Genomic DNA, 12,813 nt, shown 5'->3' on the forward strand with positions numbered 1-12,813 from the left:
GGAGCTTACAAACTAGAAGAAGAAACAATTATTCATTGATTTAACACATGTTTATTGGGTAGCTACTATGCGCCAAACACTCGACAGCAGTAAAAACTACAGACAAGGGCAATGAGGTAGAAAGCACTTGGTATATTCCAGGACAGAAAGTGGGCAGACACAATCAGTGGGTTGGATTGGGCCAAAGTGGAAGAAGAAAAGAGGCTGTTGCAGTCATTGAGGTGAGAGATGATGATGGCTGCAACTAGGGCAGCGGCAGAGCAGCTGGAGAGAAGGGAACAAATGTAAGATCCACTGAGGTGGTATAATTGACACGATACTCAGAGGGTACCCTCAAAATATTAAGATCTTTAGCTTTGCTGATCCCTCAAAGTCTACTTAAAATCTGATTTTCTACAAAACTATCTCTGATGACTTACAGCTAAGAAAGACGATTATTCACCACATATGAGGTCAGCTTTATGTCCATTGTAATAGATGTATACTGGCTTTTATTGTTTTGCAATATTTCCTTTATCTACCAGCTTGTTAGCTTTTGAAACTTTATTTTATATAAATTAATAGTAATATATATAATGTGGATATAATATTACTATAATTAAAAAAATATATATTTAAACCCTTAAACCTAATAAACATGTCAGTGAACAATTAAGGGTTTGGTACAGGTGCTCTTTACCTGGGGATTTTTTAATAGGAAGTCAAGTTCCACTACATCCTGGCACTACTTTTAAAGAGATCATTTGTCAGGACACACATCGTATAAGAGGAATAGAACTGGGCTTCCTGAGTAAATCATTATGTTTCCTCTACAGGTTTTATCCTGTAAGTCTTTTATTTGGAACTTGGATAAGCCATCAGATATTCCTAACATAGTACAGAGTTATAGCACTAAACAGACTTAAGGAAGTCTGTTAACTTCATTAAGGAAGTCATATTAACTTCATCTTGCTTTTTGCTTCGTTTGTACACCTTCATCATAATTCCTTCTCCTTGAAATCTCCTTTGGACATTATTCTATACTTTACGGAAAATCATAAAATAATTGTTCCTGAGAATCATAGGAATAATCTCATGAGCTCTCAGCAAGACAGTTTTAAAGTGAATAATATCAAATTCTCTATTTCAGCAACAACATTTTATCTTCTGTTGAATCTTTATCTCTATGATTTGCAATGGTAGTCATTAAATAATATGATGGAAAAAGGGACATGGCTGAGAGATGGGGCCAAAGAGGGATGGATCTTGACAGATGGAACTAACTTTAAGGAGAGGAGAAAATTGATTTTGGTTTGTGCCAAGTGTACTTGGAAATAGAAGGTTGTAGTCTTTATCCCGTGAGTATATTAGTCTTCATATATCACTAAGTCCCTTGGGTAAAATGGCTACTACCACAGAAGTGCTTGTCACATCAGATTTATCTAACACATTTGTTGCAGAGTTTTATTCTTCTAGGTCAGTGTGGCATATGAATCCATCTTTTTTTGTGTGTTTTTGTAAGGCTTTATCTCGGTCAAAAAAATCTGTATTAAGGTCCAAAGTCTCTAGAGCAAACCTTGGAGAAAGGTGCGTATTGTTCCAGGTTGATTGCTATTGGAACGTAGATGCAGGACTTCCTATTGTGAGATTAATGAAGAAAATCACCCGCCATTGCCACATTACTTGGCACTTTATTCTCTCCATAATGGAGAGAAGTAAAATTCAAAGAACAGCAAAGAGTGCTTAAAGGGACTCATTGGAAATGTTGAAATAGTAGGACTTATTTAAAAATAGAATCATAAAGGTTAGATCTGCAAGAAATCTTAGATGCCATTTAGGTCTGTCTTTTTATTTTACTGAGAATCACAAATCTGGATAAAATCTCCTTTTGCCCAGAGTCATAGCTAGCATCACCTATGTAGGGGCTTTAGCTAGTTCAGAGCTGGGCTAAAACTCAGGGCGGGTCATGACTCCCTTTATTCTATTCTTTGTGTCACACTCATCCATCTTGAAGCCTGAACTACTATTACTTACTGAAATTAACTGTAAGGTGCTTCCCTGTCTAACTTACTTCCTGTCATTTCTCACTACACCCTCTCTGCTTTCTGGTGAGTCTCATCATCTCCTAGGACCACAAATGTACCAGCTTGTGTTGCTTCTTACTTTTGTCAGATTATTGCTCATTTCTGGAAAACTCATGCCCTTGCTCTGCCTGTCAGTTTACAGTCTGCTACATTTGATGGCCTGTTCTGCTCAGTCAAATCTCACTTATGCCACAGAGCTTTCCCTTACTGCTCAGTCCTGACAGATTTATGGTTCCTGAATTTCTAAATTGTTTACAGTTTATAACAGTGGCTCCCAAGCTCAGCTAATCTTCAAAATCAACTGGAAAGGTTTTTCAAAAAATTATATGAAAATTTATTTAAAATATAGATTCTTGAGCCGTACTTCCAAAATTCTGTTTTGAGATAGGTCTGGAGTGGAGCCCAGGAATCTACTAAAAAATACCCCAAAAACCCCTAAAACTCCCCACGTGATTTTGATGAGCAGGTAGATTTGGGAACCGGTGATCTAAAATACATAAGAATTTAAAGTTTGTCCTATGTGAAAATTTATTTCATGTGAGTTTGTTTTGTGTTCCAGCCTGTAAGGTGAACCTTAATGTGGTTGAGGATAGTGGGAAAGGGAGGATAGTGGTAAGATCTGCTTGTAAAAGGGAGTGAAGTCTGTTTGCAAAAGAACTAGTGGGAAGTAAATTCCTTGAAACAATAGCTACTATCTGTGATAAGACAAATCTGGTGAAAATTAAAATGAAGGGAGACTCCTAAAGATATTTGTCCCACAAAACTGTTAGATAAGCATCACTTGATACTGCGAAAGAAAAAAGTACTTTAAAATCTAGCACAGCTCGTAGAGTTTAAATGTGTATGTATTCAGTTTGAGTCTTAGCAAACGCTTCTGGGGACCATATCCTTTTAAGTATTGCCTTTACTTTGTTTCTTTACTGAGTTTCTTTGGTTCTCAAACTTTTGTATGTGTCAAAACATTCTGGGGGCCTGGGTAAAGCACAGCCCTCAGATTCAGTAGGTCTGAGGTGGGGTTTGAGATTTGCATTTCTGACAAGTTCCCAGTTGATGCTGCTGCTGGTTCAGTGCTGTAAACTTTAGCTTATTCTTCACTTGACTTCTAGGACTTCATGTTCTCTTGCTGCCCTGGCCAGTCCTAAGTGTTCTCTGCTGGACACTCCTCTTCCTCCTTAATTTGAAATTGTGGCATGATCTTGGGAGTGCTCAGCTCTCAGACCTCTTCTCTATGTACACTCACTCCCTAGGTGTTTCTTTCCGTTTCCATGGCATTATATACCATCTAGGTTAGCTCAAATATATGCCTATAGCCCATCTTCTCATTTGAATTCCAGAATTGTATGTTTACTTGTCTATGAGATATCTCCACTAGGTGTCAAATAGGCATCTCACAGTTCACTTGACCAAAACTTAACTCCTGATTCCACTCCCCAGCCTTCTCTTCTTCTAGCCTTCCTCATGTCAGGAACAGACACAATCATTCAACAGGCTATATACATTTGGAGTCATCTTTACTCAACTGTTGTTCTCTAATCTCATATCATCCAATCCTGTAAACTCTACCTTCAACATATATCCCAAATTTGAACACTTGTTACATCCTGCACCAAGGTGTAGCCCATCCCTGGACCATTAACAAGGAGTCTAATCTACTCATCTCTCATCTGGATCAATGCAGTAGGCTGCTAGATGGTTCTCTCTGTCTATTCGAAACATGGCAGCCAGAATTTATTTTTTAAAAGTATTAAGTCAGACTTTCTCAGTTCCCTGATAAAAATCTCCAGTAGTTCTTATCACACTGGGAGCAAATTCCAAGTCTTTATTGTGGCCTGCAAGGCCATGGGTGAACTTGACCCTGGCCACCTCTTTGACCTAGTTTCCTACATCTCTTGTCCATGTTTTATGCCCCTTCTTGTTATTCTGCAAGTGTATTAAGTGGGTTCCTGTCTTGTTGCTTTTGTACTTGTTCTTCCCCAGGCATTCATGTGACTCATGCCTAGTTTTTATTCACATCTCTGCTCAAAATATCACTTCCTCACAGAGGCCTTCCCGATATCCTCTTCAAAATAGCATCTCTCCCCCAACCGAGAGCGTTAATCAGCATTTATTTTTATATGTCTTTTACACTAGAACCCCAGGAGAACAGGATACTTTGTTTCCCTATTTTATTGGCTATCAGCTGTACCTAGACCATACAATAAATATTTGCTGAATGAATACATTTGACAAGATGCATTTATGATAGAGAGACTGGGTTGGAAGGTTGAATGAATGACAATAAGAAAACTTTAAAAAGTAAGAAATGGCTTTAAAAGTAAGAAATGGCAATAAAGATTAAACTTGGAAATAGAGTATATAGTCTGTATAGATCAAGGATGTAAGTTCAAAGGCCTTCGGCATCAGTAGGCGATGTGAAAGAGTGAATTTGTCAGGTAAGGCCTTAGGCAGCGGCAAGGATTCTGATGGACTGGGCAGTATATCCTGGCCTAAAGGTATCCAAATCTGTTAACAAAAAACCACATATACTTTGCTGGCCAAAAACAAAACGAAAAACACTTCTAAATGTAGAGCAGAATTCTGCTCTAGCTGTTAGTTTGCAACTGCTGATAGCATACAAATTCTATGACAACGTAATGGTAGCTCTTCTAATTACTTTTATAAATGTAAAAATGTATGGTGTAAGTCACAAACTGCACTGAACAAGGAAGGTGTTTGGCCTTTAGGGTTCTGGAAGATTCTCATTAACGCATCTGTGATCTTGGATCGACTAATTAACTGTTGTGGGATTCAGGTCATCCACCCCTTGAATGTAGATAAAAATGTCACTCCCTCATGTACAGACAGATTTATGTTTTTAATTCCATAGAGTACAGGTGTCTTTTAAAATTAAAAGTAATTAAAATGATATTTTAAAGCATTTGGACTTAGAAAAAAGTCTCTTTGTATATGTATTTTATTTCTCCTCCTTTTTTCTGCCTAAAGAAAAGTAGGCATATCTTCAACCATATCTCTCATTCGAATTCATGTCCTGTCCATAAGAAATGCATAATGAATGTATTGATGAATTACCATACAAACTGAGAAGCTGCATGCTGGTTTGCTTGAGGATTCAGTTAAAATTGAACAACATTATTGTGAATAATCAAATGCTGTTTTGAATAAGAAATTCAAGTAAACAATGCAATTAGTAAAATGTGATGTTGACGAAGTTGAGTTAGTCAGTCTTTATATATATATATATATAATATAATTCTTATATATATCTTAAATATAATTTCAGAATTGAAAAAATAATAGCTTGTAGGAATGGGAAGTTTATATTGGAATTAATAATAAATTTCTGAATAAAGGCCAAGAAGTCCTTTTAGTTTGCAGTAATTATATAACTTTCCTTGATAATACAGGTTTAATAAAATTTTAATGTTTTTATAGTGCTATGTTTAGTGATAATATTAAAGATTATCCTTGCCCAGTAGGCTGCTATGTTAAATGTATGTCTATAAGTATATAACATATATGTCATTCTCTGTCCCCACCATAAGACCATACATACGATTTGATTTTTTCCAAGTAGGGAATGTTTGGGATTTTTGAGCTAAGACCTGAAGACTAGAATTTACAGACATAAGAAATATGGATGTTAGGATGTTTATGAAAAGCAGAAATAGACATTTTCATAGAACTTGACTAGAGACATGGCCAGGAAAGGGTAATATTTTAGGTTATTAGGAGTCAATAACACCTCAGGGCAGAAAGCCCCAAATAAAGAGTATTTGAGGGGAAGGGAGGGGTTGTTATTGTTGTGAGGCAGCCTTTGAAGTCTCCCCATTGTCTCTTGCTACTTTCTGGCCACCTTTACTCTCTTATAATCCCTGCCCAGCCACCTCCCTGGGTCTTGAAATGGTACCATATCAGATGGTGGGTGATAGTTTGAATCTAGTCATATCTTTGTTATACCAAAGTTACTGATAATATTGAAAAACACTAACTTTTCCAAATATTGTTGGATATTAGAAACTTAAACGTCTATACTTTATGATATATAATTAAATCCAGATACTTTACTATTGTATAGCTTAGTCATTAGCAAACTGGTACAGGTGCCAAAGCTGATAGCACTCCAAGTCACAGGTGGTTCTCATGGTATCTAAAGTGATGATTGAACTAGAGCCACAGGCAAAATGGCAAAGTAGAAGTTAACTTTGGTTCCCACCCACTTGCTCTTTGGCATCATTCTTCCAGCAGTCAGGGTAGAGTATGGTAATCCTCATACCAAAGTCTTCTTTGATAGGTTTGGCTTGGAGGTAGGTAAATGACGGAGTCACAGAAAGCCAGAGGTAGTGTACCAGGTGGCATGTCCCAGGTAGGGACAGTGACTTTCTGAAAGGGTGCAGGAGTAATGGTTTAGAAGAGGCATTATGGAGTGAGGAGTCTCCTGCACCATTCTCAGCTCTGAGGGATCAGGTACGATGAGCAGCCTTTACCTGGACGGTTGTTAGAGAAGTGGAGTCCTTAGTGGGGAGCCAGGAGAAGCAGGTGGGGTTCAGAGAGGCTGTTTCTGAGTGATTGCTCAAAGGGAAGTGAGCCTCAGCTGGGTCTCAGCACAACAGCTGTCAAGGGTGGAGGGAGAGGGTTTTCAAGGCAGTCACTGGTAGTCTGGGCTTTTACTCATTCTCTTTGGGCGTTAGGTGGAGGTGAAAATACCTAGCTGGCAAGGCTGCTGTAAGGATCAGCTATAATTGCCCTCCTTGGACATACCCTTTGTTTCAGAATGTTTTTCCAACCCTGCATCATAATGTAAAAGTTTATTCCTTAAGTGGAGCTGATCTCATCTATGGGGGAAAAAAAGATTCTTGGCTTCTGCTTTCCTCTGTATTGCTGCTCTCCTGCTGTACTTCTGTTTGCTTAAAGAAAAGGGGGTCAGCGATTTGGCTACCCCATTCCTGAACTGTTGCCAACCCTTGGTAGATGCACAGCATCGCGGAGAACTCCCAAGGCCTCATTTGCTTTATAAAACCTTAAAATCACTTAGTGATGCTTATCAACAGCTAATAATAATGGATAATGATGAAAACTGCAGATGTCTTCCCAGAACCGACAGCATAAAATTAATCTAGACTGGGCCATTTTCTTGTTAGGGAATGTTTAAAAATTATGGAAGTAAAGTAGCATATTTTCCAATTTCCATCTTGTAAAAACATTTCTATATACTTTAGTACTAAATTTCCATGCTTTTTTTGCAATAACAACCTCTAATGTAATTGGTTGAACTCTTATCTGAAGAAAAGAAAACATATTAGAAAAATTTCAAAAACTTTAACAAATTTTTAAACTTAAATCTTTACTTATAACTGTTTTTATAAAGTGGTTGTAATGTTGCTAAATAGGCCTTCAGAAGATCTGATAGATTTGTTTGGATCATGTAGGCACCTGTCATCAAACCATCATCTTTGACTATGAGATCAGCACCCTGGAGGGAGCTGAGAGAAAGAACTGTGCTATATGTTCACTGTGAACACAGTAAATACTCATGGCCACTTTGGTTTTGTTTTTGGTTTTTAGTTGGAGTCAGAAAGTTTTGTCTGAACAGTTTTTGGTTGTTAAGTATCAAACTCCATGTCTGGATACATAGTGGTAAATATTGTATTCTTTGAAGTTTTCTGTTTAAATTTAACAAATATTTACTGAGCACTTATTACCTGTAAAACTCTGCAAGCTGTTTAGTGGGATATGTATGTATATACATATAATTATAAAATATATAAAATGTATATAAATTTCAAACTTCAAATTGGATCTCAAGTGTTTCTGAATATGTGTGTATATATAAGCACCTGTATATATGTATGTATAGAACAGCAAAAAATATTATCTTTTAAAATAGCTAGTACAGTAATTATTTTTAAGAAGCTTATTAGTTTCCCTGAAGAGGAGTTCACTGATCCACTTTTGGAGAGGATATTGTCAGAGCTGAGTGAGAGAAGGAGGCTGGGAGCCCCTTGTGCAGTATTCCTTTGTTTTAATTATACCTCAGTGTTACCCTTAGCTTTGCATGGAACACAGAGCTCCTCCAGTTCAGAAGTAAACTCATCTCTGCCTATCCCGTGTTTGCTAGAAGGTGGGGACCGGGGACTCTATTTAGTCTTTTTTTTTTTAAGTAGTTTTTATTGGAGTATAGTTGATTTACAATGTTGTGTTGTTTTCTGCTGTACAGCAAAGTGAATCAGTTATACATTATCCACTCTTTCTTAGATTCTTTTCCCATATAGGCCTGTGCTATACAGTAGGTCCTTATTGGTTATCTACAATATTTATATATAGTAGTGTGTATATGTCAATCCCAATTTATCCCTCCTCCTCCACCCCCCCTTCAAAGCCCTCCATTGTTAGCCCTGTGCCACACTTCATCTATGAAGGAGGCTTTTTTTCTCATTCCTGAAAATTTCTTGACCATCTGCTTATCAGCTTCCAAAATTTGTTAACCTTATTTACTGTGATTTCCTTTACCAGACTTCTTAGTATTTTGGGTTTGTTAGTGTTAATTCCTTGACTTTTAACTTTTGGGCTTTTGGGAAGAAGCAGAGATAATCCCTTTTACACAAAAATGTGTTCAATTACCTATATTTAACCCGGTGGGATCTTTGAACATAGCCCTGAGACCAGCATTTTCATGGCATTCCTACCAGACCATTGCATGTGTTGGTCGGAAAGATTCTCAGTTTATCTCATCCATGCTGCATATTGACACAATCAGAAATTTACTATTAAATAACATCTGCCATATTTCAAGTCTGAAGGACATTACATCACTCTGTGGGGTATCTTCGTGTCATTATATGCTGTAGAGGCCTTGGTACATTCGCTAAATACTCCAGTGGGCAAACAAGTATCCCAACTGGTACATAAGGTTTGAGTAAGACATGCAGTTGGCCTTTAAGGAGTCTGGACTCCAGGTACTCTGCGGAGGGAGCTAAGAACACCCATAAGTAACTATAATACAACAAAGGAAGTACCAAGTGCTCCATAGTAGGTCTTGAGAAGGTACTCTGAGAATTCAGGAGAGGGAAAAATTAATTGGGATGGAAAATACATGAAGATCAGTGATGAGTTGGCATCTTACCTGGAATAAAAAGATGAATAAGAAGGGCATTCCAGGTAGAGGGAAAAGTGGCAAAAAAAAGGATTGGAAGTATGAACACTTGAGTATTGCATTTATCAAATTTCATTGCTTTTGCGATGCCATATATTGAAAAATAATCAACTATTTTATGTATTATTAGGAAAGGGAAAAGCCCCACTCCCAATTAATCCATGATACAATGTCTTTTCTTCGTAATTTAAATTTCATTCTTATTGAGAGTTCTTTTAGATTTATATAGACATGAATTTCATCATATTTTATTCTTGTGCATTTGTGAAAAGGAAAATATAAACAAAATAAGTTGAGTAAGGTATTTCAGATAGGTTTTTTTTTTTTTTGCGGTACGTGGGCCTCTCACTGTTGTGGCCTCTCCCGTTGCGGAGTACAGGCTCCGGACGCGCAGGCTCAGCGGCCATGGCTCACGGGCCTAGCCGCTCTCCGGCATGTGGGATCTTCCCGGACCGGGGCACAAACCCGCGTCCCCTGCATCGGCAGGCGGACCCTCAACCACTGCGCCACCAGGGAAGCCCCAGATAGGTTTTAAAATTTAGAATCTTAGTCTTCTGAATCACTAAACAGTGTAGAGTTGATGATGTCCATGTTCTTCCAAAGTGTTATCCTTGTACCTTCAGGTACTTCGGTAATGCAGCAGTTCTTAACAGAGTGCTCTACTCTTGTCTTTTGAGTTTTCTTCCAAGACACAGATCCCAGATTTTTGAGTTTTGTTGCAGGTGTCATCTTGATTTTATCAGAAGGTATCAACAGGAAGTGCTTTCTTGATCCTACCAGAAGGTGTTAATTGAACAATAATGACCCGGACTCATATACTTTCTTCAAATGACCCTTCTGTAATTTGTTGGCTGAAATGTTGAGGGGTTCCATTTTTTTCTGGTCATGCCACTAGGAATAATGCCTGAGTTCCTGTATGTGCAGGCAATGAAAGTTTGCCATGACTGGCCTGCGTGGCAGTGGTTGTAAGATGCCATTGGTATAAGGCATACACCCTGATTCTGGAAATGTTAATATATGAAAAACTTAACATCTTAGAATTGATGAGATGCAGTACTGTGATTTGAAATTAAGAACTTGTTTGTTGTAATTGAGGAATAGCTGTCTCCCTCAGCATTGATAAGGTCAGAGGTGTCTTGTTCACCATTATATGCCCAGAGCCTAGCATGATGCATGGCCCAGAGCACATGGGCAATAAATACTAATGGAGTAAATGAGAAAGGGTAAGAACGGACAAGTTGGTCTCTTTGTCTGGAGGTACACTGTCCGATACGGGAGCCACTAGCCACATCTGGCTAGTTAAATTTCAATTAATGAAAATGAAATAAAACTCAAATTTTAGATCCTCAGTCGAACCAGCGATATTTCAAGTGCTCAGTAGGCATAGATGGCTAATGGCTACTGTATTGTGTAGTGCAGGTACAATACATTTGCTTCATCACAGAAAATTCTCTGGATAGGCCTGATCTAGAACATAGGGAACGTGAAGGAGAGTATTGGGAAAGGATGGAAAGGGATTTTGGAGATTGATGGTGATCTTGGGAAATTAGACATGATGCTCAAACAGTCAATCAAAACATGAAAATACATGCCTGGGATATCCTTCAAATAGTGCGCCAGTTTTTTTAAAACTGAATTTATCAAGCGCTGGAGCACTGCAATTCTACAGCATGTATCTCTCTAGGCTATTCTTAGACTCTTCTATCTAGAAAGTAAAGAAAACCCAGAAAACTACTGTAACTGCTATGTTGCCAGGCAGTATTATAGTTTGTAAATTACAGTTGTCACCTTTTGCTTTCTTCTGTGACTTACTCAAAAGCTTTCAAAACTGCTTGAGGCAGGGTTGCATGTATGGTAGAATATTTAGAATCTTATGGGCAAGTTAGAGCAAAGAGGGATATAGTGGAGATTAGAGGATATGGAAAATTCAGGGAACCAAATATATACTCGTATTAGGAAAAACACTCAGTCTTTCCCTTTTTTAAAAAAAATATTTATTTATTTATTTATTGTTGGCTGTGTTAGGTCTTCGTTGCTGTGCGTGGGCTTTTCTCTAGTTGCGGCGACCAGGGACTACTCTTCATTGCCGCGTGCGGCCTTCTCCTTGCAGCGGCCTCTTTTGTTTCGGAGCACGGGCTCTAGGCGCGCGGGCTTCAGTAGTTGTGGCACGTGGGCTCCAGAGCTCAGGCTCAGCAGCTGTGGCACAAGGGCTTAGTTGCTCCGTGGCACGTGGGATCTTCCTGGACCAGGGCTCAAACCCATGTCCCCTGCATTGGCAGGCAGATTCTTAACCGCTGCGCCACCAGGGAAGTTCAGTCTTCCCCTTCTGAGTGGGGAAAAACCCTGTTCTCCACCGCCTGTGTCTTTCTTTCCTGTGTGTCTCCTTTTCATTCACACTACTACCACACTCCACACTCATAGCACTTCTGACACCAGATGTGTGGATTTTTTCCCCACCCAAACAATTCTGTGACACTAGCTGGGTGTTCTACAGTTTAACTCAATTCTGACACTACCTGGAGATAGTGTCAGATCCCCAGGTGAAGGGCTCAGTCTCACAAGACTGTCCCCACTTCAGATGCCAATTGCAAGTCCAGGTTGTCACCTGTGCTTCTGACAGATTGGCTATAACCCAGAGGTTCCCATGACCCCTTCCTGGGGTTGGATTAATTTACTAGAGTGGCTCACAGAACTCAGGGAAACAGTTACTTATGTTTACCAGTTTACTAAAGGATATGATAAAGGATACAGATGAACAGCCAGATGAAGAGATACATAGGGTGAGGTCTGGGTTCCCAAGTGCAGGAGCTTCTGTCCCTGTGGAGTTGTGTCACCCTCCTTGTATGTGGATGTGTTGACCAACCTGGAAGCTCCCTGAATCCTGTGCCATTGTGATTTTATGGAGACTTCCTCGCATAGGCATGATCTATTATTAACATCATTTCCAGCTCCTCTCCCTTCTCTGGGGAGGTGTGTATGGGGGGAGGGGCCGAAAAGTCCAAGCTTCTAATCATGGCTTGGTCTTTCTGGTGACCATCCCTCATCCAGGAGCCATCCAGGAGACCACTCAGGAATTGCCTTATTAGAACAAAAGATGCTCCTAGTGCTCTTATCACTTAGGAATTTACAAGGGTTTTAGGAGCTCTGTGCCAGGAACCGAGGGAGGGTGGGGGGTGGCACAGAGACCAGTATATATATATATATTTTTCTATTATCTCACAGTCTTCTTTGTGTAGAATTCAGATTTACTTTAAAGCCGAATAGTTCTTTAAATCGTTTTTTTTGTTTATTTTTTTGGTGAGTGCTGAGAAAATTTATTATTCATTGTTTTTGTTTTTTTTTGGCCAGTGAGAAACACAGCTCTTCTAAATTAATTATAAAATTAGGACCCATCTATAGCTCAGCTAACTTCCTCATCTAATTCAAGGCACTAAATAAAATGGGAACCTCTTTTTTGTACTCTGTAATGTGTAATCAATTATTCCATGAGTATTTCAGCAGCTAAATAGTGGCCTTTTCTTAGGGTCATTACTTGGGCAGAGTGGTAGTGTGACCTGGGGGTTAAGAGGATGGACACTGGAGCCAAGTGACCTGGGTCAA

This window comes from Grampus griseus, assembly GCF_964374135.1.
Source record: "Grampus griseus genome assembly, chromosome: 2".
NCBI lineage: Eukaryota > Metazoa > Chordata > Mammalia > Artiodactyla > Delphinidae > Grampus > Grampus griseus.